We start from the raw sequence: 26,874 nt of genomic DNA, 5'->3' as shown, positions 1-26,874 counted from the left end.
TAAATTTGGACTATTTTGACCAAAAGCACATCAAAATCTATGTAGGCACGTCAAACTATTGAAAGACATTACAGCATCTGCCACTATAAAGAGATATTCTCGTTAAAGGAATAAAGATCTACTACTATGGGAGTCTTGAAAACCAAAGCAGCAAAATTGGTGGCCACAGATCAAACACTTAAATGCTGTCAGAGGGCTCACCACCTCACTCTCTCAGACTCCTGGGGTAGGATAAGTTGGTCAAGGAATGGTTTAGATCAACAGTACGTCACATGCCAACCTCATGAAAATTTCCATGTAACAAGGTACACTTTTTGTTTTTAAATTTATTTTATTTATTTATTTATTTATTTATTTATTTATTTTTGGCTGTGCTGGGTCTTCGGTTCGTGCGAGGGCTTTCTTTAGTTGCGGCAAGTGGGGGCCACTCTTCATCGCGGTGCGGGGACCGCTCTTCATCGCGGTGCGCGGGCCTTTCACTATCGCGGCCCCTCCCGTTGCGGGGCACAGGCTCCAGACGCGCAGGCTCAGCAGCCGTGGCTCACGGGCCCAGCTGCTCCGTGGCATGTGGGATCTTCCCAGACCAGGGCTCGAACCCGTGTCTCCTGCATTAGCAGGCAGATTCTCAACCACTGCGCCACCAGGGAAGCCCCACTTTTTGTTTTTAATTAATTAATTAATTTGTTGGCTGTGTCATGCCTTAGTTGTGGCACACAGGATCTTTCATTGCAGTGACCAGGCTCTTCATTGTGGCACGCAGACTTCTTTGTAGCTGTGGTGAGGGGGCTCCAGAGTGCACGGGCTCAGTAGTTGGAGTACGTGCGCTTAGTTGCCCCACGGCACGTGGGCTCTTAGTTCCCCGACCAGGGATCGAACCCAAGTCCCCTGCATTGGAAGGCAGATTCTTAATCACTGGACCAACAGGGAAGTCCCCAAGGTACACTCTTAAACACCACATTCCCCAGGACTTCCCTGGTGGTGCAGTGGTTAAGAATCTGCCTGCCAATGCAGGGGACACTGGTTCGAGCCCTGGTCGGAAAGATCCCACATGCCGTGGAGCAACTAAGCCCTCAAGCCACAACTACTGAAGGCCATGCGTCTAGAGCCTGTGCTCCGCAACAAGAGAAGCCACCACAGTGAGAAGCCCATGCACCACAACCAAGAGGAGCTCCCGCTCTCTGCAACTAGAGAAAGCCCGCACGCTGCAACGAAGACCCAACACAGCTAAAAAAAATAAACAAAAAAGCAAACAAAAGAAAACACCACATAATCCCCAACCTGGTGGCAGATCCCTATTAGGCATTAATTTGGCTCTAAGAGATCCAAGGCTTAGCTACAGAAGTGGGACCCTCAAATATCAAAGAATTAAGCTTGCCACCTTCTGGCACACCTGCTTATTTTATGTCTGATAAATGCGTTCCAAGAAGCTATAGATATCAACAAAAATGGCAACATCTTACTAAGACAACCTAGAATGACAACGGCCATTATAGGGAATCTTCCAGTTAGACAAGATGGCTCATTTAAGAGTGCACTTGAAAGTAAGAGCCCTCAAATCAAACAAACAGAATGGGATACCTATTTTAATTGGTATGCCTCCAAAAGGCTTCAAGAGTCCCAGAGAGCTTCATTGAAAGATTCATTGCAAAAGGGGAACGTAAAAGTAAAGACACAAGGGCTTCCCTGGTGGCACAGTGGTTGAGAATCTGCCTGCCAATGCAGGGGACACGGGTTCGAGCCCTGGTCTGGGAAGATCCCACATGCCGTGGAGCAACTAGGCTCGTGAGCCAGAACTACTGAGCCTGCGCGTCTGGAGCCTGTGCTCCGCAACAAGAGAGGCCGCGACAGTGAGAGGCCCGCGCACTGCGATGAAGAGGCCCCGCTTGCCGCAACTGGAGAAAGCCCTCGCACAGAAACGAAGACCCAACACAGCCATAAATAAATAAATAGATAAATAAATAAAATTTAAAAAAAAAAAAGTAAAGACACAAGAGGTACCTAAAACAAAAGACTTCAAGCCTGATGTGACTCTTACTACTCCCCTCTGTCCTCCTTTACCTGAGGACCCACACTCTGCTAATCCTCTGTCTGAACTGCCTTTCCACTCTGAAGAGACTATAGAACTGTAAACAAAAGTCGGCCAAGTTAGTGGCCTTACAGATACCCCGTATCTACCCTCAAAGGAAGGTCACCAAATGGCCCCTCTCGGGGTTGGTGAGACTCTGAGGGCGTCTCTGGTAAACTGCTACCAATTATTCCCTTAAACAGCCAAGGGGACACTAAAACTAAGATTAATGGAAACCCTTGTTAAATTCTGAGAGATACCAGAGCTACACTCTAAATACCTCATGCTCCAGAGCCTCCAGAAGGGATCCTGGAAAAACTGGCAGAAGCTGGTGAAGGAGGAGAATTCTTACCACAGTCAGGTCTCCCAGATCTCTGTAGTGCCTGGTCAAGAGAGGAAAATTAAATTTCATGTTGTCCTTTCTTTTCCAAATTCAGGCTTTTTTGATTTTGGTTTTGGGGTGCCTATTGGTTGTCAATTCTTCTCTCCCAGGGACAGCTATTTTCTTCTGTTTGTCTCATTTTGTGTTGAGAACTTGACTTGGCAACCATCAGGTTGGGGCCCCCAAAATATGGCCAGGCAGAAATATGGGTTTGTAGTGTAAGCCCTGACAGTTTTCTTCTTTTTTGCAATACAAGTGGCTGACTTAAGCTTTGATTGCCAAGGCATCCATTTCAAGGGGCAGCCCTTTCAAAGAAGGCTATCTCAGCTAAACACAGTACCAACCACACAAGTAGATAAAGAGCCAGGCCACTTCCACTTACTGAGGCTCCTTTGTTTTAGAGATTTTGGTAGATTTAAATAACTGACCAATTGGTCTACATGGTTTTTGTTTTTTTCCATCCTGTCCTTTAAATTCCTGCTCTTATGTTTTAAATTCACCAATAAAGAGTGAGCCCCCAAAACCCTAGGGCCCACCCTCAGCCCCAATAAAAGCAGAACCCCAGGCCCACGTGCACTCTCTGTCTCCCCATGACCTTGCTGTGTGGCCCCAGGTGTGCTGTGTAATTTCCAGGTGTTATAAGTAATGAGCCTCTGTCTTTTTCAGTTTCCTGATGGTTATTGCTGAAGGGCATCTTGCAATCATTATAAGAACCCCAAGAGCTTGTCCAACCACAACACTGGTTGTTGATAGGCTGAGACTAGCACAAAACAAGGGTGCATCCCATTTATAGCTGTGGTCCTACTGACTGTTGCCAGCTCTCAGGAGAATTATCTAAGTCTTTGTCTTGGTGACTTTTGTGAGTGGCTCTGGATCTTGGAAGAGCTATTATGTTTACATCCTATTTTTTAAGGGCTTCTCCCCTAAGCTAAATAACACTATGTACCCAGGGGGAAGAAAAACGTTCCAAAGAGAAATAGCTATATATATAGAACATAGGATACTTTTTTTTTTAAAGTTGAGCAACTCCATCTTTTTTTATATTTTTTTATTTATTTTTATTGAAGTATAGTTGATTTACTGACATTTTCTTTTAAGTTCTATTTAGTTGAAGATTTTCTCCTGATATAAAGAAGCAAATTGAAGATAATGCAGTTGGAGGGGTGTGTTGACTGACTTAAAAAAAACTGCACAATATGAGAGCTGCGAGTTAAGTTTTATTGGGGGCAGAATGAGGACTGCAGACTGGGAGACAGCGTTTCAGATAGCTCTGAGAAACTGCTCTGAGGAGGCGAGGGGAGGAACCAGGATATATAGGAGTCCTGCAACAGAGAGCAGGTAGTCGGAAATTCAAAAGATTATTGTTAATTAAAGAAAACCAGATATCTCAAGTTAAGGAATTTAGTGCTTTTCTACATATGGGAAGATGCAAGAGTCTGGGCTCACTGAAATCATTCCTTTGATATGCACCTCAGCTATCTGGGGCCAGTATCCTGTGTTTTCACATCCTGAGTTTTCTCGGGGCTCACCTTAGGGAGTGGCTGCAGTCTGATGGCTGCTAGATGGCAGGTATTCTTTTCAGCCCTGAGTTTCCCCAGGGCTCATCGGCTCATCGGCTCACATTGGAGGGCTGCAATCATTGATGACTGTGACATCCTTTGTTTACTGATATGGCAGGAAATATTCCATTTATCTGGTGGGTCAGCCCTTTGAGGTATTCAGGTTGCAGTGCATTTCTTTGAGGAATTAAAAACAACTGTTCTTATAAGAACTGTATGTAGCTCAAGAAACAATTTAAAGCCCGCTTACGCTGTTTACCAATTCCAAAACCTTCCCATTCATCTCAAAAGCTTGTAAGTATTATAGAATTCTGGATTTAGAAAATAAAATTCCTTGTTGGAGGAACTTGCTTTCTTTCCTTGGTCTTTGAGATGTAAATGTATTACCCAGTCTTCTCTAGGAACTCTTATCTAGCCCATATCTTTGAAATGCAAATGTCAGTGAGGTAATTCTTATCAGAAAAAGGAAAAGCTATTTGGAAACTAGGTAGATGAAAAATCTTCAGAGTCATCACAAATATTAGTAAAAAGTTATGCCATCTGAGCAGGTAACCTTAACTTATTCCATCTGTCAGAAACACTATTTGGATCCAATTGTTCTTTTTTATAAACTAAAAAGGTGAGTTTTTATAAACTAAAAGTGAGTTTTGCATTATCATAACCCAGCAGGACTCAGAGGAGCCTTTCCCGGGACAGGCCCTACCCCCATATCCTCTGCTTTAGCTCCTCTCTGAAGTACCTAGATAACAGTATTTGATGCACATCTCCTAAGTTGTTAGGGGAACCACTGACCAAAACTGCCTGCCCTGGCCAGGCCACTTGCATGAGTTATCTTACAACAGGAGGGCCTGGTAAGGAACTTGGAACTAACAAGCTACCACCAACCGGAAGAATTCAGGAAAGGTCAAAAGGAGAGAGGAGACACCAGTCCACATGTCCTACCAACCTCCCAGAATCTTTCTTGCTGGAGTCCATCTTGGCTGAGCTATGCACGTGTCACCAGGAAGGACCCTGATTCAGAATGATTGGCCAGAGACAACCCAGAAACTAATCCCATCACCATAAAACCCGAGACTGTGAGCCACATGGCATAGCAGTCCTCCTGGGTTCCCTTACACTGCTGCTGTCTGCCCTGGAGCTCCTTTCCAATAGTCTCCTGCTTTGTCAGCACGTGTGTCTCCTCAGACAATTCATTTCCAAGTGTTAAATAAGAGCCCACTCTCGGGCCCTGGGAGGGAACCCCCTTCCTGCAACAGTTTGATTAAAACAGGCAAGTCTTTAGAGGTATCAGCATTAAATATAATACTTTTGTAACTGAGCAGGACCCTATGGGGCCTTCTTGGGACAGACCCCTCCCCCATATCCTCTACTTTTAGCTCCTTCCTGAAGTGCCTAGATAATAGTATCTGATGCACATTTCCTGAGTTGTTTTACAGGTGCCAAAACCACCACCAAATGGAAGAAATTAGCTACTTGATGATCATGAGCAGTAGCTTCCAGACCTACTGGCATCTAAAGATTGATAATGTTAACCCCTGTGACACTGTCCTGTTACCTCACCATCGCCAATTAGAGAATTGTGCACAAGCTGATCACATACCCTGCGACTCTACTCCCTCACCTTGCCTTTAAAAATGCTTTGCTGAAACCAATTGAGGAGTGTGGGCTTTTTGAGCACTAGCTGTCCTGAACTCCTTGCTTGCCGCCCTGCAATAAATGCTGCACTTTGCCACAACCCGGTGTCAGTAGTAGATTTGAGGCAGGAGATAGATGGGCTCCAGGCTAGACATTTACAACTGGCCTCCTGTTCACACGTCCTGGGGTGAGAAGATGGGCTCCAGGCCAGACATTCATTACCACCCTCCTGTTTACATTTCCTGAAGCAAGAGACAGACGAGCTCCAGGACTACATATTTATGACTCCTGTCTATATTTTGAGATCTGCACCTTGATATAAAAACCAGCAACAGAAATAGGGTAAATAACTGGACATTGGACATCTTTATGGCAGGGACAGAGTGGGACTAAACCCTGTTAAAAGATCAAGAGGTCATACATTTCCTATCCTGGGGGCAAGGGAAACATTGCACATGTGCAGAAAGGCTTCTTGGGGGTCAAAAAGGAGGGGGCACCACCCCATAATATGTGATGCTAAGGCTGTTCCACAGGACTCTGGGCTGAAATCCATCTTGGAAAAAAGTTGCACACGCATGTTGGGGAGGGTCCTAGGGCAGGGCAGGTGTGGAAAAAGAAACCAGATAATTGGCCAGAGGTAAACAAAGACCCGGAAGAACTGCCCTATATAAACGACTTAACTGCCTCTTTACTGCACTCTTCCTCATTAGGGAGGATGCCCACACCCTTGCTCTCCAGGTGTGCATCTCTGCCTTGCTTCTATCATAACTAAACAAACTGTTTCTCTGTGTGCTCTCCCACTTGTTGTTGTGCTATGTCTCTAATAATAAACTTTGTACCTGTTTTTACAGTTTTGCCTCTGTGAGAAATGCATTTTTCACTGGGCGCAAGAGACAGGGAGTGTGGTGGCTAGGATTCCTGATTTTCATCCAGGCTACCCAGGTTCAATTCCTGGGCAGGGAATTAAGCTCTCACTTCACACCACCACTCACTGCTGCCTCTCCAAGATCAGACTGGCATTACTACACCTGAGCTAGCAGACCCACGTTTGGTTCAGTAACACTTTTATTCTACCTAGGTTTACTAAAAGTCAAATAAGCTCATGTTATCTCTGTTACAGAATTTGTCAGCAAGGAAGATAACTTAAGGTGATGGTTGGCAATTTAAACGAAATTGTTAAGAACAAATAAATAGATAAAAGATACAAGTTTATAAATGAAGTTTTCAACAATAATTATGTTTTATGATACATCTACTTAAAAATAGTTTCCAAAATCTTTTTGGTAACTTAAAACCTTAATGTTATACTAAGATAACTTAAATGATGGCTATTCATTGAATATCTAGATCATTTCCAAATTAGATAAAATACTGAAACATTAATTACTGAACATAGGTTTATCTGCTTTTGGCTTCCTTTTACAGAGGAACTAAAGATATTTGGGTCACTTAGTAAACATGGTTTTTGCCACATTGAAAACTTTTACTATGAGGAGGAATATACTTCTAAAAATTATGAAATGTTTTTTGTATATTTGCCAGTCCACAAAATGCTAGTGTAACAGACAGTCCACAATTGCTTACTTTTTAGTTTTCACTAGGAATTAAGGGATTCTAAGGGTAAGAATTATAATTAAAAACATGAAACTAAGACTACTAGAAATAATAAAGGAAACATCTTTATGCAAGATATGGAGATGTGTTTTTGTTAGGAAAAAAGAGTAATTTTGTTCTAAAGTAAAATGATTGTTCCAGAGTGAGAAAGAGAAAAAAATTAGGAAAAAATTTGAATGGATGTAAAAAAGTTGTAGAATGTTTGTGGGAAAGGATTCTTGGGAAAGTAATTTTAAGTGTGGTCAAGCTGGAAAGTGTGGCTAAGATTGGGATGGATTTATTTTAAGTTTTTTTTAATGTTAATATCACAAGTAAACTGGTACAAAATTAAAATTTGATTTTCTATCTGTTAAAAAAAAAGAACTTTTATTGCACTATTGGTCTGCTCTTGATAAGAAATTGGGAAAGTTTTTTCTTTTTTAACACTTTGGGTAAACTACTTGGAAAGCAAAGATTTTGAGTCTTACCAAAATAATTTCCTGTGTTTCATGTTGTCTTTATCAGATCTTTAATTACTTAAGAAAAACCCAGTCTTCTCAATATTAAAAGATTTGCTCAGAACTATAACCTTCTTCATTGGCATTTAAAATCTTTTTTTTGGCCGCACCGTGTGGCATCCAGGATCTTAGTTCCCCAACCAGGGATCGAATGTGCATGCACCCCCTGCAGTGGAAGCGTGCAGTCTTAACCACTGGACCACCAGGAAAGTCCCTGGCCTTTAAAATCTTTTATTGTCACTCTAGTTAAATAGATAATTATTATTTCACAATGATCTGTGACCCTATTTAGTTAAATGTTCAAACCTTTTGCCATCTTTACAATTCCAATTCCCAAAATCAAATTCCTCTTTTATTTTTTTAAATTTTTATTTATTTTTGGCTGCTTTGGGTCTTCGTTACTGCACGTGGGCTTTCTCTATTTGTGGCGAGCGGGAGCTACTCTTCGTTGTGGTACATAGGCTTCTCATTGTGGTGGCTTCTCTTGCTGCAGAGCACAGGCTCTAGGCACATGGGCTTCAGTAGTTGTAGCACATGGGCTTAGTTGCTCCGTGGCATGTGGGATCTTCCCGGACCAGGGCTCGAACCTGTGTCCCCTGCATTGGCAGGCAGATTCTTAACCACTGCGCCACCAGAGAAGTTCCCCCAAGATCAACTTCTAAATGGAGTCTTTTTGACCTCAAAGTAACTTTGAGATTTCCCAGACATCCCCTGGAATTCTCAAGAGATTTGTCTCTCAGCTTGTAAAGGAGAGATGTTAAACTAATTACGTTTATTTGGTATTTTAGATTATATGAGAAATTGTCAAATAACAAGTGATGATAAATCTTCTTAAGGTATATGTGTATGGATATATGTTACTACTATAGGTATTCCAGAAATTGTTTTATGGTGTTAGAAATTTGTCAATACTCTTATTTGTCCAATTATCCTAAATTATTGTATGCCACAGAATTAACTACATTTCCTTATCAAATGAATTCTCATCAGATTTTTATCCATGGGCATTTTTAAGTCTTTTGTCATTAACAGACAGTTATTGTTTTACTTTGATGCTTTTGCAAAATGAGACTCATGGAAAGGCCCTACAAAGAATTCTTGACCACTGACACTGCTGCCAAATTACCAGGTGTCAAACCTTGCATGTACATTTCACAGCTGAAAAAGGCTCCACCTGACATCTGGTTCTGTACAAGTGCTGGAGACCTCACAATCAGGCTTACTAGAATGGGAAGCTGCCTGATGTCGTGTAGACTGCTTACACCCGAGACATTGGAACAAACAAGAATCCTGGTCCGTTCCACTCTCAACATGAAACACCTCCATTTTGTACCTGCTTCACCATTCTTTCTATTTTCACTTGTAAAGATAATGTTATCATCTGTATTTCTGGGGCTCTTGCAAAGGGGGAGACCTATCTGATTATTAAGTTTCCCACTGAAGACCCCAATTGGTCTATGATGCTGGTGATCCTGTAGTTGTGCCTGTTACAAACTTCTCCCTGATTTCTAATGCCTCAGTTTCTCTGGACCAAATGAAGCACCCTCTCTAACCTGTTAGACTCCTAACCCTGACCCTGCAAGTCAATTTCTCTGGTCCAGTTAACAACTAATACAAAGAGAAATCAGAACAATACTCTCTGTGCAGTCTACAGACCCTTAACTCTTAAATCATAAATCATCTGACCTCCAGGGCTCGGCTGATTGCTCTGCACTCCTATTCCAATATTCTCCATCATGGGAATACCTCTTTTGGTGGTGCCACCTGTGCTTCTCCCAGGTTTATCTATATCTGTGGATGATAGTACCCCATCGTGCATCGGAAGCTCAATGTTTAAATAATTGGGAAGTGGTGAGAAGCTGCAGTCTAACTCTACGTCTCCGACTGCCCACAATCAAACCAAGGCTTCACGATGGGCTCCACCTATCTACCTACATTACAGATCAAATGGGAATTACCAGGAGGCATTCATGACTCAAAATTTTCTTCCTTTGGCAGATCCCTATTTCCCAGACTAGGAGTCAGTGTGATCACAGAATCCACTGCTAAAACAGTAGCTGCCCAACCCAAATCCCTAGATTCTCTGGCCAAAGTTGTTCTTGTAATAGGAAAGCCCTTGATTGTCTTTTAGCTAAGCAAGGAGTGTCTGTGCCATAGCCAACCCCACTTGCTGCACTTGGATTAACACTTCTGGGGAGGCTGAAACTCAGTTACCTAAGATAACTAAAAAAGCCACTTTGCTTACGAAAATGTCTCCTTCAATGCAGTCTTTCTTTGATCTATTTGATCTATGTTGTTTTGGGTCATGGGGACTGTGGTTTTTGAGTGCCCTCCAAATGTTGGTAATTATTCTGCTTATAGTCGTTTTAATAGTCTCCCTGGTGGTCTACATTCTCTCAAAAACTTTAAATGCATGTGTCAGCTGCGGGAGACCAGACAAATGATCTCCGACACAAATGTCCTCCCTTCATCTAGAATGCCGAAAATGGGATTAAGGAAACAGCTAACTACTCGACGGAGACCTCAATATCCTAACCTATGGGTTCAGTCAGAGAGCCAACCTGATTCCAATATCAAACAGAAGTGGTAGCTCAGAGTCATGCCAATATTTTAAGTTTGATCAATACTCTTAGTACAACTGAAAGTGTGATCAAAGGGGGGTGGAATTAATAAAGTTAATTTATGTATCAGGACCCTTGATATGGAGGCTGTCCCAGTGGCCCAGCCCACACCTCACATCTAAACCTAAGGCAGCCTGCACTTACAGAAAACACCTGTCAAGGTAACCTAACATACGCCAATCACAATCCTCCAACTCAGTTTTAGCCAGCTTACCTTACCCTAGGAATAGGATACACTGGGTTGTCCAGTTTCAATTTGGGGGGAAAAGTTTTTATAAGCAAAATTTGGGGTGAAGGCTGCATGCTGTGTGACTTTCTTCTGATTGGTGGATGGTGAGGCCATAGGGTAGTCTTCCGGGAATCTTGTGCTCAGCATGAAGTTACCATCTTCCACCTGGGTGGGGACCTTAGTTTTTTTTTGTTTTTTGGCTGCCTTGGGTCTTTGTTGCTGCGTGTGGGCTTTCTCTACTGCGGCAAGCAGGGCCTACTCTTCATTGTGGTGCGCGGGCTTCTCATTGTGGCGGCTTCTCTTGTTGCGGGGCACCGGCTCTAGGCGCATGGGCTTCAGTAGTTGTGGCTCGTGGGCTCTAGCGCACAGGCTCAGTAGTTGTGGTGCACGGGCTTAGTTGATGTAGCGGCATGTGGGATCTTCCCGGACCAGGGATTGAACCTAAGTGCCCTGCACCGGTAGGCGGATTCTTAACCACTGCACCACCAGGGAAATCCTGGGACCTTAGTTTTGAAACCAAGCAGGACCTTGTGGGGCTCATGGGCAAAGAAGCCTTTCTGTGTCCTCTGTTCCTTGTTTGTAGGGAATAGACTCTAGCCTCCATGACCTTCCCTGAGTTCCAAAGAGCAGATTCAAACAGTTGCTAATCAGGGAAGGGAAGGGATGCAGAGACAAGGGAAGAGCAGACAGGAAACAATAGTGCAGCCTTGGGACAGGGTCCTCGTTCCGCCTCAAGGGATACACATAACAGTATCTTTGAGCTCTTCTACAGAACTAAAACCCCCAACAAATGGAAGATGAACTACTTGATGAAGCAAACCTCATTCCAGAGAGAAATTCATGGTTTGATAGTCTCAAGAACCAGAGAAGCTTATCCAGAGACCACCTGAGGTCAGATTAAAGGCGTGCAGGCCCTGCACTCACCCTAATCTTATCAGCAACCCTGCCATTGAAACATTGCTATAAAACTCCTTACCAAATCCTCCTGGGTTGGGACACACAGTTTTTGAGGGGCATGAGCCTGCTGTGTCCCACTTTGCCCAGCAAAGCAATAAAGCTGTTCTTTTCTACTTCACCCAAAACCCTGTCTCCAAGATTTGACTAAGCACCCGTGTACAAAGGCTGAGTTTTTGGCATCAGTTTCTGCAGAAGAACTCAAAGATATGTGTCATATTGCTATGTATACCCCTTGAGGAGGAACTAGGATTCTGTTTTTTTTAATCACTGAGCTACTGTTTCTTGACTGCTTTGCTTTATTTCTGCATTCCCTCACTTCCCTAATTAAAAACTGCTTGCATCTGCCCTTTGGAACTAGAGAAGTTCTAGGAGGCTGAAGCCTTTTCCCTACAAACAAAAAACAAGGGACATGGAAAAGCTTTTATACCCAGGAGGGCCCAGCAGGGTCGGTTTCAATTGCCTTTAGCCTAAAATAATTCTCACACAAAAGGGCACATTTTGGGGAGGCTCATTCTGAACCCCTGTACCTTCATTTGCACACACAAAAACTGTTAAAAGATACACTGAGGCATATTAAAATTTTTTAAAAGTTCATTTGAGCAAAAATCAATTCCAGTTGGGCCACACCAAACTGGAAGTGATTAGGAGTGGTCCACAAATAGGAACTTGGCGAAAGACTTTTTAGAGAAAAGATGGAAGCAAAGCAAGGAAATTATTTGATTGGCTATAGGTTAAGTATTTGCATTATTTTAGAAAAGCCTAGGTGGCTCTTTGTAATTGGTTGAGAAGGGAGCAGAATATGCCACCCCAAAATATGCCTCTCTGGCTTAAGGATTATCTTGAGCTGCTTATTTTTTAGAAACAGCAGATACTGGAAAAGCTCTGAAAACTAAGCAGAATTTTCTCTCGGAAAGGGAAATTTACATTTAGAAGGGAAATTCCCATTTATATGGGTATCTAGCTATATATACCAGGAAGGGAAGGATCACTCTAAATCACAAGAAATTCTTAACAATGGAGAAGGCACAGACTTAAATCTGCATAACAACCTGACCCTTTAATGTGCTTTTCCTGAGAACCTGCCATAACTGGCTCCTCCACTTCCAAAATCTTTCTTCTGTCTTTAGCAGAATATAGTGTTTAAGGTGATGCATCATTTCAGGGAGCCACTCAGTGTTCCTGGGTATTTCCCATGTATACAGGAGGTATATATGTTATCAAAATTCTGTTTGTTTTTCTCCTGTTTATCTGTCTTTTATTATGGGGCCAGGTGGGGGGGGGCGGGAGGCAGGTGTCTCAACCAAGACCCTAGAAGGGTAGAGGGAAAACTATTTTTCCTCCCATACAAAACCAAAACCTAAGTAGGAGTCTCTCCTTCCCATCACAGCTGAGAAAAGAGTAAAGAAAGAACAAACTACAAGGAGATGTTTCTAAAAGAAAAGTGAAATGAACAGGACCCTGGGGGGCCCTCCCAGGTGTACATCCTTTCTGTGTCCCTTTCTTGTTTGCAGAAAAAAGGCTTCAGCCTCCTAGACCTTCACTGAGTTCCAAAGAGCAGATTCAAACACTTACTAATCAGGGAAGTGAGGGAATGCAGAAACAAAGGAGGAGCAGTCAAGAAACTATAGTGCAGGAATCGGGCAAGGTCCTGGCTCCTCCTGAAGGAATATACATAACAGTATCTTTGAGTTTTGCAGGGACTAAGGCCCCCATCCAGGTGGAGGATGCTAACTTCAGACTGAGCCCAAGATTCCTAGAACACTGTCCTGTTGCTGAAACCGTGCAACTCAGATTGGGACTTGAACCTATGGTTTTTTTCAATTGAGATTACACACTTGGTCTCAGGACTTAATGAAGCTCAGGTTCTTGATGTCTCATGGCAGAAAGAATTCAGTGAGAGACAAAGTGTTAGGTAAGAAGTGGATTTATTTAGAGAGAAACACACTCCACAGAGTGTGGACCATCTCAGAAGGCCAGAGGCCCCAAAATATGGTGTGGTTAATTTTTATGGGCTTGGTAATTTCATAGGCTAGTGAGTGGGAGGATTATTCCAACTATTTCAGGGCGGAAAGGGCAGGGATTTCCAGGAATTGGGCCACTGCCCACTTTTGGCTTTATTTATTTATTTATTTATTTATTTTTCCTGAAAATTGCTCCTTTGTTGGATATTGATTGTTTTATAGTTGTTAATTGAGGTACAATTCACATCACATAAAATTAACCATTTTAAACCATTTTAAACCATTTTAAAGTATACAATTCAGTGGCACTTAGTACATTCACAGTGTTGTGCCACCCTCTATCTAGTTACAGATCATTTCCATCAGTCCAAAGTAAAGCCGTGTACCATTAAGCAATTTCTCCCCATTGTTTCTTCCCCCCAGCGCTGGCAACCACCAGTCTGTTCTCTGAATTGATCTAAGCTGGTCCACTTTTGGCTTTTTATGGTTAGCTCTGAACTGTCGTGACCCTGGTGGGTGTGTCATTTATCTTATGCATTACAGTGAGCATATAATGAGGCTCAAGGTCTACTGGAAGTCGAATCTTCCCCCATCTTTGATCTAGTTAGTTCTAAGCAGTTTTGTCATGTCCTATGGCTATGTCATTCTTTTAAAGGTTGTGCCCTGCTCCCTTCCCTCCTGTTTCATTACCTCACCAGCAACCAATCAGAAGTAAGTCATACACCTTGCAGCCCTCACTCAAAATTTTGCCTATAAAAATTCTCCCCCAAAACCATCAGAGTTCCTCTTTTTTTTTTTTTAGCATGAGCCATACATTCTCCTTGCTTGGCCCTGCAATAAACTTTCTCTGCTCCAAACTCGGATGTTTTAATTTGTTTGGCCTCACTGTTAGGCACATGAACTTGCGTTTGGTAACAATTTTGGTGAGCCAGCCCAGGAGTCTGTGCCCATGGCAGGCTGACTCCAGCCAGGGGCAGCCCCTTGAGTCCCCAGCAGCTGCCGGAGCTCATTTTGCTCTGGGGAACTCAAAGGCACTCTTCCTGGCAGTGCTGGCCACCCAGCATGAGGCTTTTTGGAGCTGAGAAACGTCCTGAGCTACCGTCCACGTTCTGCATCACTGGGGGTGAGTTGCTCCAGCTTGTGCAGGCTGGGACTTTCTCTCCACTCCATCTGGGCTCATTCCCTTGTAGGAACTGAGCCACTCTGGGCTCATTGTGAGCCACTCTGGGTCCGTTCTCTTTCAAGAGCTGGGCCAATCTGTTTGGAGGCCTCCGTCTGGGAGTGGGAGTAGAATTTTGTACTACACCTCCTCTGATTTTCTATCTGTGTGACCATACCTTATTTGTTGTTTGTGTTTTTGTGTGTATTGTTTTGGGGAGAGCCACTCTGGCTTGCTCGGGTTGGGAAAATTCTACCCACACCATCTTGGCTCATTTCCCTTTTAAGGAGTCAGCCATTCTGGGCTCATTGCAAGACACGCTGGGTCCATTCTCTTTCAGGAGCCAGGCCACTCTGGAAGCCTGCATCTGGGAGTGGAAGTGGAACTTTTGGGCTACACCTTGTCTGATCTTTTGTTTGTGGGACAATATTTGTTATTTGTGTGTGTGTGTGTATCAGTACTGCCATTGGCTGGTTGAGACATCTACAGTCTTTGAGCTCTGTTAAGGTATTCTTCTTTATTGCACTGGCTTTGCCTACAGTGGAGCACTGGTTGGGAATTTCCCTTTCTGGGCCTAGGGAACTGCGACCCTGAGAGACCGTTCTGCATTGCATTGGTTTGCTGTTTGGCTGTGAATAATTAAGTATGGGTGACCAGAGCTCTGTTCATCTTGTAGTCCCCTAGGGGGTATTTTTGCTCCCATGAATGAAAGGAATTGGTATTTCTCTTCCTGTGCCTTTGAGATGTAGATGATCTACCTCAGCTCTCAGGAATTTTAATCTAATCATGGTTTAACTTAAATTTTACTGACCAGACTGGCCTGTTTTGTGGCTTACTAAACATACATTGTACATCTACTTTGGTGATTGAGGAGGGGAATGCATTTAAGACTCAAAATGGGGGTAGCTATGGTTCAGACATCCAACGTAAAACTAGGTGGATGTGATTTCAAGCACTTTCATGTATTGCTGAGAACTTGAATTTTCCAAACTGTATCAGATTTAAGAACACCACCAGCCATCCGCAAAACAATATCTGCTAGCAGCTGCCAACTGCAACCTTATTTTCTGAAGGTCTCCTCTTGCAACTATGAAACCTTTCTCTTACTTTAGTGACAGAGTGACTAAATAGCAGTGACAAACAAATAGTAGTGACAAACAACACAGCTCAAGCTATAGTTTCCCAGCAGAAGGCACTAGATTCTTTAGATATATATTAATATCCGAGGAGAGCCTGATACCCAGAAAAATAGAATAATTCAAAAGTCTGCTTGATTACAAGAGATTCGTAGAGAGGACCCACTCCATAACTTATCGTTCTGGTTGCCATCTGAACTAGGAACACTCCTTTGGGAAATGCTACAAGGAAGTATTTTGATCATTATTCTAATTGTAATATCTCTATTAGTTTTCAAATGTCTGTCCAGCTGCTATGACAAAGCCATCAAAAACAGAGGTAATGTATTTTCGTAATACAAAATGTTGATGCTAAGCTTGGGACTCAAGAATTCTTTGAAATGAAAGTCAATGACTTTCTCTCCTCTAATCCTGAAAAACTGACTTTGCCCCCATTCAGCAAGAAGTAAAAGAGCAGTTGTCACCCTGTTCTCCTCATGATTGAGGAGTATCAAAGAAAAGGGGGGAATTGTAACGAGCAGGACTGTATGGGGCCTTCCTGGGACAGACCCCTCCCCATATCCTCTGCTTTACCTCCTCTCTGAAGTACCTAGATAACAGTATCTGATGCACATTTCCTGAGTTGTTTTACAGATGATAAAAAACCCACCAAATGGAAGATGTTAACTACTTGATGACCATGGGCACATAGCCCCCAGGCCTACTGGAGCCTAAGGACTGATAATGTTAACCCCGTGACACTGCCCTGTTACCTCATTTTATCTACCAATCAGAGAATTGTGCATGAGCTGATCCCATACCCTGCAACTCTCCTCCCTCACTTGGTCTTTAAAAATGTTTTCCTGAAACCCAACAGGGAGTCCAGGCTTTTTGAGCGCTAGCTGTCCCAGACTCCTTGCTTGGTGCCTACAACGAACGCTACACTTTCCTTTACCACAACAGGATGTCAGTAGATTGACTTTACTGCATGTGGGTGAGAGGACCCTTTTGGTTCAGTAACAAAATGATTACAAATACAAGGGCACACTGTTTATTCAAAACTGAAATATACCAGTGAGAAAGAAGAATTTCTGGCACGTGGGATCTTAGTTCCCCGACCAGGGATTGAACCCACGCCCCCTGCATTGGAAGTGTGAAGTTCTTAACCACTGGAATGCCAGGGAAGTCCAGAAAGAATTCTTTAAAAGGGACAGCTTGATTTAAAATGTATATGTCTGGGGGACTTCCCTGGTGTCCAGTGGTAAAGAATCCGCCTTACAATGCAGGGGACGTGGGTTTGATCCCTGGTCAGGGAACTAAGATCACACATGCCATGGGGCAACTAAGCCTGCGTGCCACAACTAGTGAGCTCGTGCGCCTCAGCAAGAGAGCCCACGTGCCGCAAAATACAGAGCCCACGCGCACTGGAACCTGCACACCACAACTACAGAGCCCACACACCCTGGGGCCTGCATGCCACAACTAGAGAAGAGAAGACCTGCACGCCAAAACTAGAGAGAAGCCCAAGCGCCGCAATGAAGATCCTGTGAGCCGCAACTAAGACCCAATGCAGCCAAAAATAATAATAATAATAAATAAATAATAAATCTTTTAAGAAATGTATATGTCTGGAAATAGGAAAGGTATGAGTAATTCAAAGATCAGAAAAGTCCAGTGATTAAGAGTATGGCCTTTGAAGATAGATAGATTCAGATCAAAATCCCCATCCCTTACCACCTGTGTAATCTTAGATATATTATTCATTCTTTCTAGGCTTTGTTGCCTCATCTGTAAATTGCAGACTACATTGGTATTTACCTTATAATGTTGTTATGAAGATTAAATGAGAAAACTCATGAATCACGCTGTTAAAAAACAAAATTCAACTCAGTAAATTTTAAATGTCTTATTGGCTTTATTCAGTGATTCATGAATCAGGATGCATCCAATCTAGCAGATAGAAAGGAGTTCTGAGGAGCTGTACAAAATGAAGGACTTTTATAGGCAGAAGGGAGCAGGAAGAAGGAAGTTGTATTAGCCCAAAAAGCAGATTGCTTATGGCAGGGTTACTTTCCTTAGGGGATGGCAGGGGTCTGTCAGGCAGATTACCTAACTAGTGCTGATCAGGTGATTCCTGATTCCATTTCTGGGAGAGCCAAAACTGCAATTAGTTTTGGTTTCATGACAAGGGGCTTAGCAAAAGTGACTCCATTTTGGGCCTATTGTCTTGTTTCTAACAATGCTTAACAGAGAACCTGGCATAATTTTAGTTTTTATCATTATTATTATTAAAAGACTGGGAGAGTCTAGTTCACTGCTTCTGTATAAGCAGAAAGGGTAGGGGACCCCCAGAGAAAGAGAATCAGGTATGGCTTTTGTCACATAAGCCATTTTTGGCCTAAGCCATTTTGTGATCTAAGCCTAGCCATAGTGCTTGCCTTTGAACAGGTCTCAGTAATTAATGGTCTTAAGAGAACAAAAGAATGCAGGAACAAACCACTGTTAGGCAAGAGAAGTAACAATAGCAAAGATAATAGATCAGCTGTAAAGACTCCTAGTTCTGTTTCAGAGGTAAAGATTTAGCTTGAAGTGCTCAATCACCAGATCAACTGGAACCTAAGAGACGTTACCTTTTCTGACCCTCTTGACTTCAATCAACTAAAGCTTGGACTCTGTCAACCTTTGACTCAATTCTATGCTGAATTCTCTTCTGCTCAAGCCCCTTCATGAATATGCATGTACCCTGAGCTTAAAACTTACCCAATTTGGGGCTTCCCTGGTGGAGCAGTGGTTAAGAATCCACCTGCCAATGCAGGGGACACGGGTTTGAGCCCTGGTCCAGGAAGATCCCACATGCCGAGGAGCAACTAAGCCCGTGCGCCACATCTACTAAACCTGTGTTCTAGAGCCCACAAGCCACAACTACTGAGCCGCGTGCCACAACTACTGAAGCCCGTGTGCCTAGATCCTATGGTCTGCAACAAGAGAAGCCACCGCAATGAGAAGCCCGTGCACCACAATGAAGAGTAGCCCCCGCTCACAACTAGAGAAAGCCCACGCACAGCAACGAAGACCCAATGCAGCCAAAAATAAATAAATTAATTAATTAATTAAAAAAAAAAAACCAATGTGGCTGTTCAGGGAGACATTGCTTTGGGAAGGACTCCTTATTTGCTGTAAGTAATGAATCCTTCCTTCTTCTGCTCTTTGGCTTGGCTGTGTCTTGGCTTGACACCCACCAAGAGGTGAACCCAGTTTTTGGGTAGCACCTCCAGTGGGTACTGGTGTTTATGGACCCACTTTGGGGAGGACAGATAAATGCTATAAACTCAAGTGACTCCAGCTCTAGACACTCTCAGATTCTAGCCACTTGATTCAGAAGGTGCTCTTTTCTCTGCTTGGTTGGGTTCTGTTTCTCTTCTTCTTAATATACTGACCACCCTTTCAGCAGATCCTTTATCAGTCCTTTCTAGGGTTTCCTTGTTACAGCCACTTCCTCAACAGCTGAGACACCCTAGGCAACACTACAATCAACTGCTGACCCCAAAGGAGGAGGAAGTCTGGAAGGAAAGGCAACCACAAAAGGGAAGAGGGGAAAAAAAAAAAGGGAAGAGGGGAGAAAGAATGATGGAGTTATAGAAGCCCTGGTTTGAAGGGGCTCAGCCAGGTCCACACACTAGCATCAACAGTCCAGCCTGAAAACTTCCTTTGGGAATTCATGTCTTTGTATTAAAGCACTGTCATCTTTAACAATCTTTAGTTAGGCAAATACCCTAAGTTAGGTGGATCATTAACTTCAGAGTGTGAATTTGTTCACCATTCATTGTTTTTCAGAACAGCAGAGTGCTGAAGAATTTTGATGAGAGGAGAGAGAAACAATATGAGAGAAGGAAGGGCTATTTCTCAGGAAGCAAAGACCCATTGATCTTGGAGAGACAGCAGTGAGCAGCAGGAAGCAGCAGGTGGAAGCAAGACTGGGATCAAACCCTGTTCGCGGTGGTGAGAGCACCAAGTCTTAACCACTAGACCATGAAGGCCACTGGCTAAGGTCTGGGCCCACGTTCTTGTCTGCCTTGAAAAAAATTATTTGACAAAGAGACAGAAGGTAGAGAGGAAGTAAGGCATTTATTAGGAAAGCAGAGTACATGCTGACAGATGCATGGGTGAGCTCAGAGAAAAGTTGCGCCTTTGGGAAGTTTAAATCATTTATTTATTTATTTTTGGCTGTGTTGGGTATTCGTTGCTGTGCGAGGGCTTTTCTCTAGTTGTGGCGAGCAGGGGCTACTCTTCGTTGCGGTTCGCAGCCTTCTCATTGCAGTGGCTTCTCTTGTTGCGGAGCACAGGCTCTAGGCGCGTGGGCTTCAGTAGTTGTGGCTCACTGGCTCTAGAGCTCTGGCTCAGTAGTTGTGGCACACGGGCTGAGTTGCTCCACGGCATGTGGGATATTCCCGGACCAGGGCTCGAACCCATGTCCCCTGCATTGGCAGGTGGATTCTCAACCACTGTGCCACCAGGGAAGCCTGGAACTAGATCATTTTTAGGGGGCAGTCTTCCGGGTCTTTGTTTTGCTCTGGCTGATAGTCTTGTTTTGACATCATGGCTGATTTGCCTCAGGGCCCTCCCTAATGTGCATGTGTATCCTTAAGCCAAGGTGGATTTCAATGCAAGGGCCTTTGGGAGAGCTAGCATAACTTATTATGGTCTGGTGTCCCATCCCTTTTGACGCCCAAGGAGCCTTTCTGCACATGTGCAGTTGAGGTCTCCCTGAACCCAAGGATGAGAAATATGTGACCTCTTGATCTTTTACCCAAGCAGGGTTTAGTCCCTCTCTGCTCCTCCCATTACTGTTATCTTAAAGTGTCTATAGGAGACAAAGTCCAGCTATTTACCCTGTCCCTGTTGTTATTTCTATCTTGAAGTATGATTAGGAGGCTGGCTGTAAATGTCTAGCCTGGAGCCCATCTATCTCCTACCTCACCAAGACAAAGTGAGGGGCTTAGACAGCAGAGGGTTATTTATCTCTGAGGACCTAGGTTAGGAAGGGAGAGATGAGAGCTGGTTTTAGACCCAGCTTTGCCACTGTGTGGTATTGGGCAAGGAAGGCTCTTTGCTTCTCCGGACCTCAGTAAAGTAAGGGGGCTCTTTATCAGATATGACTTGCAAATATTTTCTTCCAGTGTGTGGCTTGTCTTATTCTCTTGACAGTGCCTTTGCAGAGCAAAAGTTTTTAATTTTAATAAGGTCAAGCTTATCAATTCTTTCTTTCATGGATCATACTTTTGGTGTTGTATTTAAACAGCCATTGTCATACTAAAGGTCATCTAAATTTTCCTCCTTTGTTACCTTCTAGGAGTTTTATAATTTTGCATTTTACATTTGAGTCTATGATCCATTTAGAGTTAATTTATGTGAAGGGTGTAAGATCCGTGTCTAGAATCTTTTTTTTTTTTTTGCGTGTGGATGTCCAGTTGTTCCAGCATTATTTGTTGAAGAGATTATTTTTTCTCTATTGTATTCCCTTTGCTTCTTTGTCAAAGATCAGTTGACTATATTACATGGGTCTATTTCTGGGCTCTCTGTTCTGTTCCATTGATTTATTTGTCTCTTCTATTCTTTTTTAATTAATTTATTTATTTGGTGGCGCGGGGTCTTAGTTGTGGCACGCAGGATCTTCGTTGCCACGTGCAGGATCTTCCTTGTGGCATGCGGGATCTTTAGTTGTGGCATGCGGGATCTAGTTCACTAACCAGGGATCGAACCTGGGCCCCTGCACTGGGAGCGCAGAGTCTTAACCAATGGACCACGAGGGAAGTCCCTGTCTATTCTATTCTTAAGAGTTCTTCCTGTCCTAACCAGATCTTCCTGTTCATTAGCCTATATGTTAATGAAGATGAGCATTGACTCATTTCCAGTTTTACCCAAATCAGCCTCCAGAGTCTGCTTTCTCTTCAATGTGATTCCCAGGCTGAGGACAAGAATGCTCACATTTATTTAGCATCAGATTTTATTACCCTAAATCAACAGAATGGCCTCAATTAGTAATTATCTAATAATTGTCAGAAAGAATGCTCAGTGTCAACTGCTCTAAAATGATATTGGGAAGGGAAATCCCTGGCGGCCCAGTGGTTAGGGCTCTGTGCTTCCACTGCAGTGGGCCTGGGATCGATCCTTGGTCAGGGAACTAAGATCCCTGCAAGCCATGTGGTGCGGCCAAAAAAAATTTTTTTTTTAATAAAACAAAATGATGTTGGCGGTTGGGGAGAATATTCCCCCAAAGTTTAGGTGTCTTATATTTTCTTTCATTAGGAGATGGAATGAGGAAGTCTTGCAGGCAGAAATTTACTTAAAGAGGATTACTGTATTTGCACCAATTCATAAATGAATAATTTAATCCTGAAGTTTAACACCATTGAGTCCAGTCAAGATGATATTTACCTACAAAACCACCAGAGTAATTGGTACTTAGATGCTCCCTACACTCATAGAACAATGTCAGTGTTTCCACTGATTGACTGATTTTTTAATAATATAGCATCTGTTTAGTTCACCTCTCATAGTAGTAAAATCAAGCAAGTTAGCTCAATAGATACGGATCCTTTGGGATCAGGGTGGATGGATGGCTGTGGGTATGTTGACAGCAAAAATGTCTATGGCTGGGGGTTCATAGATTAAAGAGCAAATTAGAAATTGTGTTGAGGAGAGAGTATCAAGTGTCAAAATCAGAGAATTCTTCCAAACAGATCATCAAAAGAACCTGAGAGTTTGCGAGCTGAATTACAGATAAATGGGAGAGAGTTCTAGGTGAATACCAAAGGCAATACCAATTGCTGTTTGCTAATTAGAGATTGTCATTCCATATTAACTAGGGACATGGAATAGATAGGCATCACCAGATAAAGGGCTTGGAGAAGAAGAAATAGTTTCCCGGTAAACCTGACAAGACAAATTTGTTGTTAAATATACCTCTATTGCAGTGCTGTTCAGTAGAAATGTAATGTGAGCCACATATATAAATTCAAATTGTCTAGAAGCCACATTTAAAAAAGTAAAAAGTGAAAAATCATCCCATCCTTGATGGAGATGATCCCTCTAGCATTTATGAAATAACAAATATATAAATTTTACATTAATTTTTTATACATTCAGATACACTAGCCATAACATAGGGAAAAATAGGTAATGTAATATCTATTATAAGATGATGAGATAATGTCAATACATACCTGATATACAAGCTCTACTTCCCTTGCCTTGCTCGCAGCTAGAAGAGGCAGCCCTAGGTCTTTCAGGTTGACAAAATCCTTTCCTAATTTCTCCCCCAGCCCTCTCAATTCAGGCTAGGTCCCATCATCGCCCAAGGAGGAGCGAGTTCAGTGAGTGACCAATGACTAATCAGACTGTCTTTAGAAATTAACTGAGGGTCAGAGACCTTAGTTAGATGATGGCAGGTACTTAATTGTAAGATCATATGGAGTCAGACCATGCTAGGTCATGTTAAAGTAAAGCAAGCCATCTAAGAGAAGGAGAGAGGATAGAAGGGAGGAAGGAAAGGGGAGAGAGTGAGAAAGCAAAAGAGAATCAGAATTGATTAATTTTGAAATTGGAGAGAAGTAGAGAGAAAGGCAGATGAGAATGGTCATGTCTTCAGATTCTAGCTTCCCAAAAACACATCCAGTTTTGCTTTCAGTTAGCTCACATCATACTTTGATCTCTGTCTTTGAGTGTCTTTTTTATTTAATCTAGTATGTGTGGGTTTTGTTTGCTTTAAATCAACATTTTTTTCTAGTTGAGGACAGTCTAATGACACACCTTAGAGAGAATCAGCTTCTCAAGATAGTAGTTTCATCAGAGGGGACATAGACCCAGAGTGCTGGGAACTCAAGGCAATTAGGGAGGGAGCCAGTGAGAAGGGAGAAGGGAGCTCGGGGAAGGGTTGGAAGGATGGAAATAAAAACCTTTTAACTTACAGTTTTACTGAGGGCTCACCTCATTCCTTTGGATATTTGCCTAAACAAAATAGGATTAGAAAAGTTATTTTCTTCTTCAAACCAAAAACAAAACAAAAAATTCAGAGAAAAAGTCAAATAAATGATTTACTCTCCCAGATTTTTGTGCTACTGTCCACCTCCAGTGTAATTCTTGACTGTGATGTTCTCCTCACATTTCTTCATGTTGCAACAGTTTGTAACAGGGAAGAGCCAGATCTGACTATATGTGGTATCTGTTTCTTTCACTTTAACCTTTGCTTCCTGTTGCTTTTGTTCACTAAAAGGATACTGTCAGTACATAATGGCCTGCCTTGGGGAACCCTGCCCCTCTGCCTGAATGTTAAACCAAAGTGCCTTTGTTCAGGGCAACATCTGGACCCTGTCCACCTGTGATGGCTGCAAGAAAGAAGAAATTAACACATCCCCTCCCCTATGCTGGCCATTCTAGGGGATATTTGCAAAATTTATGGCCTTTTTACTTACTTCCTCATCTCCTCCCCCTCTCTGTGCTATAAAAGAAACTGGCATCCAAACCCTGATAACATGGTTATTTTGAGCCTTTAGTCTGCCATCTTTTTGGTCTGCTGGCTTTCCGAATATAGTCGTATTCCTTGCCTCAACACCTCGTCTCTGATTTATTGGCCTGTCCTGCAGCGAGCAGTGAGCTTGGACTTGGTAACAATGACACCCTCCGGAGTTAAGAGTGCAGGAAAAAGTGTCCCTTCCATCACAGGTATGTGGAGCCAGACTCCATTCTCATTGCGTTAACTGTGGAAGGTTTCCCCCGTGGGCCCCTACCACCTTAGGCGCCATATTACACGATAAAGGAGTATGTTTACTTTCATTTTAAATGCGATTGCATAATTTTTCAGAAACCCATACATTAGTTCCATAGGGTATTTGAAGAGGGAAGAGAGAGGGCATTCTTCAAGAAGGAGTATTAAAAAAAAAAGTAAAAAGGAACAGGTAAAATTAAAATTTTATTTAACCCAGTGTATTAGTTTTTTAGGGCTGCCATAAAAAAAGTACCACAAACTGAGTAACTTAAACAACAGAAATTTATTATTTCCATTTCAGAGGCTGGGAGTCAGATCAAAGTATCAAGTAGGGCCATGCTCCCTCTGAAGGCCCTAGGGAAAGAGCTGTTCTAGGCTTCTTTCCTAGGTTCTAATAGTTCCTTGGCTTGTGGCTGCATAACTCCAAACTTCACCTGTGTTCTCCCTCTGTTTGTGTGTGGGTTTGTATCTGACTTTCCCTTTTTAATATGGATGCTAGGACCTACCTGGCGGTCCAGTGGTCAAGACTCCACGCTTCCAATGCAGGGGGCCGGGTTGGATCCCTAGTCAGGGAACTAAGATCCCACATGCCGTGTGGTGCGGCCCAAAAAAAAAAAAAAAAAAAAGGGATATTAGGCCTATTGCATTAGGGGTCCACTCTACCTCATCTTAACTAATTACATAGGAAATAGATATCCTATTTCCAAATAAATTCACATTCTGAAGTACTGGGAGTTAGGATCTCTCCATATGAATTTTGGGGGGGGACACAATTCAATACATAAACGCAATATATCCAATATAGAATCATTTCAGTATATAATCAGTATAAAATGTTAATGAGATATTTTATATTCTTGTCTTCATAGTAAGTCTTTGAAATCCAGTGTGTATTACACTTACAGGATTTCTCAGTTTAGATAAGCCTCTTTTCAAGAGCTCAATAGCCACACGTGAATAGTGGCTGCATATTGAACAATGCAGATATAAGACATTTTCATTATCACATAAATATTATTGGACAGTTATGTCCTATAAAATGAAAACTAATCAATGGTGACAGAAAGCAAATTAATTGTTGCCTGGGGAGGGATGCGATTATAAAGGGCAAGGAGAAAATTTTGGGGGTGATAATGTGTTCATTATCTTGATCGTAGTGATGGATCTGTATGGCAAAACTTATACTGTACACTTTAAATGTGTACATTTTACTGTATATCAATTATATACCAATAAAGCTCAATTACACATCAATTATAAGAGTTAATTATAAAAACTTAAATAATACAATAGGACAAATGACATAAGATCTACTCACCACATTATTATATTATCTACTCACCATAATATTATATGTTATGAATGTCAAGAATTTATATGAAAAAATGTATATGTATATATAAGATTTATCATTATATGATTACACTATGGTATAATTTACTTTTTTAACATACTATTTTGTATTAGTTATCTATGGCTGCATAACGTATTACTCCAAAACTTAGCAAGTTGAAACAACATTTATTATGTCACAGTTTCTAGTGTCAGGAATCCAGGAGCAACTTAGCTTCATAGTTCTGCCTCAAGGTCCTCATGCAGTTGCCATGAAACTGTTGGCTGGGTCTGCAGTCATCTGAAGCTTCAGCTGGACTGGAGGATCCAGTTCTGAGCTCATTCAGGTAGCTGTTTACCTGCTTAGCCTTGCTTCCTCACCATGTAGGTCTCTCCGTAGGCTGCCCGTGTATCCTCACAAAATGTCAACTGGCTTCTCCCAAAGAAGGTTATGCGAGAGAGAGCGAGAGAGAGAGAAAGAGAGAGCACCCAAGATGAAAGCCATAGTATTTTCTAACCTAATGTTGGAAGTGACATACCTTCATTTTGGCTATATTCTGTCTGTTGACATAGACAAACCCTGACATAGTGTGGGAGGGGACTGCAGAGGGTTTGGAAGCCAGGAGGTGATGATCGTTAGAAGCTGTCTTGGAAGCTGACTATCACAAAAGTATAATTGACATATATACTTATCTACTCACTCTTTCAAACAGCTACATTGTGTCATGTATTTCATAAACAGGCTCTTAACTATGAACATGTGAGATATTTCCTAGTTTTCTATAATAAAGCAAGGAACATACAACCTTGTCTACTAGTGCAAATATTTGGGTAAGATAAATTCCTATAGTGGAATTGTTTGATTAAAAAATGTAAACATTGAAAATTTAGATAGATCCAAATTTTTCTCTAAAAACTTTGTAGAATAATTTTACTTCCAACAAAGTACATAATATTGATCATTTCACATTCTGAGGTTCCAAG

Source organism: Balaenoptera acutorostrata, chromosome 1 (assembly GCF_949987535.1).
Source record: "Balaenoptera acutorostrata chromosome 1, mBalAcu1.1, whole genome shotgun sequence".
Lineage (NCBI taxonomy): Eukaryota > Metazoa > Chordata > Mammalia > Artiodactyla > Balaenopteridae > Balaenoptera > Balaenoptera acutorostrata.
This window is presented reverse-complemented; position numbering follows the sequence as displayed.